The sequence below is a fragment of the Frankliniella occidentalis genome, unplaced genomic scaffold (genome assembly GCF_000697945.3).
Source record: "Frankliniella occidentalis isolate FOCC.00 unplaced genomic scaffold, Focc_3.1 Scaffold478, whole genome shotgun sequence".
NCBI lineage: Eukaryota > Metazoa > Arthropoda > Insecta > Thysanoptera > Thripidae > Frankliniella > Frankliniella occidentalis.
Genome location: NW_026267596.1, coordinates 24,738 through 29,117, shown reverse-complemented (window position 1 = coordinate 29,117; position 4,380 = coordinate 24,738). Strand labels below are relative to the sequence as shown.

At 60.0% G+C, this 4,380-nt stretch overlaps 1 protein-coding gene across 1 annotated transcript in view; it reads left to right on the top strand.

Annotated features, from left to right (window-relative positions):
* The window catches only part of LOC113217745 (uncharacterized), a 32,928-nt gene that overhangs the window by 22,485 nt on the left and 6,063 nt on the right, over positions 1 to 4,380 (top strand). The window lies entirely within an intron of this gene.

The following is a 4,380-nucleotide window of genomic DNA, read 5'->3' as shown; positions in this document are numbered from 1 at the left end:
GGAGGGGGGTAACTCAGAACACTCAAGTATGGTGTCTTTCCTTCAACCAGCTCTCACAATTCTGAACCACTTAAACAAAATCAAAGTTGACAAATCTTCATTTTACGTTGTTATTAACCGCAATGCTGGTTTTACTGGTTGAATGGATATCCCTATGATCCGATTGCGCGCACTATGGAATCTACACCAATTGAATGATCTGGAAACAGTTTGGTCCTTTGCAAATCGTCGAAAAACGCAAGCCGCTAAACATATCATTTTCATTCATACTTAAAACAACTCAATAGAATTAATGCTGGGTTCCACAGGACCTCTTCGCCAGAACAGTGCAGCAGCGGGAGCGGCCAGTGCAGCACCGCCGGCCAGATTGTGGACAGTTTTCCCTTTGACATCCGCTGCTCCCGCCGGCTGATGTTCGTCGGAGATTATTCTGTCCAGCTGTTGTCCGGGAGGAGGAAACCTGGCGGGGGCTGGAGGAGCAAGGGCAGGGGGAGGGCAGGCTATGCTGGAGAAACGGACTTCGAGCAGGGCTTCCAGCTGGGCCTGCGGCGCGCCCGGCCGGCCTACTGGACGATTATTTGGAGGAAGAAGACTTATGGGGGAAAGGGAAAGGGGGCGGGGGGAGGTCGTGTTTCCGTAGCCCCCGCGGGCGGTGCCCTTTGGAGGAGCCGCCAGCGTTGTGTGAGTCATGGCGGGGAAAAGGGGGGGGGGGCAGAGTCAACAGGACTATCTACCGCGTTTAGTAAGGGCTTCGGCTTTTATTTCGCACTACAACACCCACGGCCTTTCTCTGTGTAACTGTGCCAAATGGCTAATATCCGGCGGCACACGGCTGCCTGCCCGGCTGCCTGCCCGGCTGCTCGCCTCGGAGAGTGAAATTAGAGCTGCGCTAAAGCCACCGGGGACCCCCTGGCCGGCCTGGTCTGCCTGGCCTGGCCTGCCCAGGGAGTCGAAACGAAACGAAAAGTTATGTTTGTCCGTTTTACGAGCGAGCAGAGGAGCAGTGCCGCGCGCCCCGCTTGCTGTTATATGACTGCGTTACTCTTACTGCTGATTAATTTGCTAACATGTTGTATATATTTTTTGCCCGCCCGTGCAATGCGCGTTGTAACTCTGTGGCGGTCGTTTTTTTTGCGTGATTCTGAAAACGACGCATGAGATAAGGCGCGTGTGTGTGTGCTTGAGTGTACTGTACACGTGTTTGAGTTTTCTCCCCCTTTCGCACCTTCTTTCGGAACTTTCTTTATCGGAGGGCGGGTCTAGTGGAGCCAGGGCCCAAGAACACGAACACACACCAACACAGCCGTTCGCTCACACACACATACACACACACGCACGTAAGCACGTAAGCGGCATTCCGGTACTGCACGCCACGCCATAGACTCGCGTTTTGCTCGTCGCGCAATTCGATTCCTCTTCCTGACTTTCTTGTTTTTATTTTTTATTATCTCCTCCCCCGCGTGATGCCGCCGCTGCGCGCGATACTCATCGAGCGAGAAACATGTAGAATATGAACCGGTGTTGTGGCGCTGCGTGGCGCGGGGCTGCGCGGCGCGGCGGGGGCGTTGGTCTGATTAGCGCGCCGCCTGTGATTGGGTAACTTCCTATTTAGAATACAGTTTGTTGACGTAAGGGCGCGATGCGTAAAGCGTTTCCGCGGCGCGAGGAATCACGGGGCCGCGGCCTGGCGGGGCGGGGCGGGGCGCTGAGGAGATATACTCTCGAATATTTGCTTTGGCGTGTTTGAGCTGGAAACTTTCATCCCGTGCTGCTCTGCCCTGCCCGGCCCGGCCCCGGCCGCCTCTGGTCGGGATTGCGTTGCGTTTTGCCCGGATTCTCCGAGGCTCGCCGGGCCGATCAATGGGCGATGGGCGCCGCCGGCGCCGGCCGGACCCGGGGCGCGCTGCCATTATAGCCCCCCTTTACTTACTCTTGTTCGAGGGGGCTGCTGTTGCTGCCGCTCCGCCTGTTTCAATTTTTACCCTCTGCCGCCACTGCTGGCCCCTCCCTACGCCCTGGCATTCGGGCTGGCGCTGGAGGGCACGACACAAATGCGTCGCACTTGAACCTCCCCATCGAAGGCGAAATAGGTTTGAACCCTCCGGTGTGTCTTATTTACTTCTGCACGATCATCGATTACAAGGAATTTGGCGGTGAACTTCGACTAGAAAGTTCTCTTAAACTCAGTCACCAATCAACCTAACGTCACATTGCACTTTTCTTTTTTTGAGTGGGAGGGGACAGTGGAAGGGCCTGGGCGGGTGCGGCCGTCGAACTCACACCACAAGAGGTTGTGCTCTGTGCTCGAGCCCTCTCTTCCCCACTCGGATCTCCCCTTATCTGTACCAGTTCCAGCCGCCAAACTCCTGGGCACCTCGCGACGCCTCTTCACTGTTTCTGTCTTTTCGCCAGCTGCCCCCGCCCGCGTGCCCGCAGCCCCGCAGCCAGTAGTATGGAGTGGAGTGGCCGAAACTCGTCCAAACTTTGCCTAGCAGCAGCGCACGTTGAAATAATAAAGTCCCGTGAGCTTTTCATGAGGTGGGGGTGGGGCGGCGCGCCGGGCGGCGTCTTCTCCACTCTTATATATGGTAGTCCGGCCGGTGCGGGGCCGGCCGGGGCCGGGGAGCGTTCTCTGACGTGCAGCACACTTTGTTTGCGAGCCGGCCGCCGGCCGCACGTCCGCGTGTAAGCGGCGCATGTAGCGCGTGTAGCGCGGAGCAGTGCCAGAGCCCAGCCTCGTCCTGGACCTGGACGCGACACTGCGAAGCACCCCGTTGCTGTGAGAGAATCATCGGACCGACCTATATTCATATATCGTGCCAAAAAGGAGATTTGTAACGCGAGGAAGTTAAATAGTTCTTAAGACTTGACTCTACGGCTTAAAGACACCACATTCGTAGTCATGCATGAAAAGTAGCGCGGGTCTGGAGCAGTAGCAAGAGACAGACGCACAGACGAGATCGGGTCCGCTATTTTCAGCGGTGCATCTCCCGTCAGCGACGAGCAGGACGTTTGCGTGCGATCTCGGAAACGCGGCCACATGCGCGCTGGAGCTATGTCGCCGGCCGCCCCTGTCCGGCTAAAGCGGCGCTGGCTGGGCCACTTGTGTGACGGGGTCGGCACACCGGTGACGGGGGATGAGGATGAGGCTGCCAACGGTCGTATTCGAGCGTGAAGAGCAACAGCGGGGAAGGGGGCAGCGCGCTGGATATCGCCTCGCCTCGTTTGTTTTTCCTCGCGGAGCGTCGCGTTGTTGTCCGTGAGGTCCTCCTCATGTCGGCCGTGGCGCGGCTGCCCCGTTTAACGGTCATGCCCGAGCCGCGTGGCCCATCAGGAGCGCTGACCACCGGAACTGGAGGACAAACGGAGGTTGAGCGTCGTGCGCGATCTAGTGACCGGAGAGCTTGGGGCAGAGTGGGGCCGGCCCGGGCCAGGGGAGGCTGAAACTCGCGAGGCGGCCAAAAGGAGACCGCTACTGCGCGCCCCGCCGCCGTGGTGGCCCACCCACGCGGACGCGCGCGCGCCGCCCCTTGCAGGCCCAAACCGTCTGCAGGATGAAAGCGAGGAGCATCCTGGCGCTACGCCCGGGCACGCGGGCACGCCACGCCCCGTAGAAAGTCGTTATCAGTTTATCGGCCGGCACGGCTAGCATCACGCCACGCTGCGCCTCGGCTCGGCGCGCGGCCCGCCGAGCCTGGAGAGGCGCGGGCCGGGCGGGCACCCGGTCATGAAGGGCTCGAATCACCGCGCGGCGGGCCCCTCTCTGACATCATTCATGACGACTTCTGTGCCCCATAACCGTTTGGTTCCGTGTCCTCACGACACCCTGGCCCGCGCCGGCCGAAGCGACGGCGGGCTATTCGTGCGCGCCTACTAGCGCCGTTGCTCGTTTACGTTTGCGTCTGTAGGGTCATCGGGAAGGGCCTTTTCATCTTAGCGCCTCGCGCTAGTATAGTTATCGCCCCATTGTCACCGACTGCGCTGCGACGCGGACGGCAGCGGCTGCGCCCCGACGCCTGGCTGGTGCCGCCCCACGCCTCGCCACGCTCGGTGCGATACGTGCGCCGGCCAACCGCTCCAGATGTTCCGATCCCTCCGCGTATTTCGCAACAGCGGCAGCGGGAGTCATCCTGCACAGGAGGGCAGGACGCCGCGGGGCCGCGGGGCCGTACCACCGCTAGCGCCCGCGCCCTTGCATCTGCCGCAGTTGTTTGCACATTATTTCACTTTTTTCTTTTGTTTCTGCAGCAGCAGAGAATCCCTTAGGCTAATTAGCGCTAAGCACTGCTGCATTGTAATGCCGAGAGCAGCCTCGCCCCCCGAGAGGCCTACGCGTGGCCCCAAGGGGGCGTGCTCGACGGGCTGGGCCGGGGGCGGGGG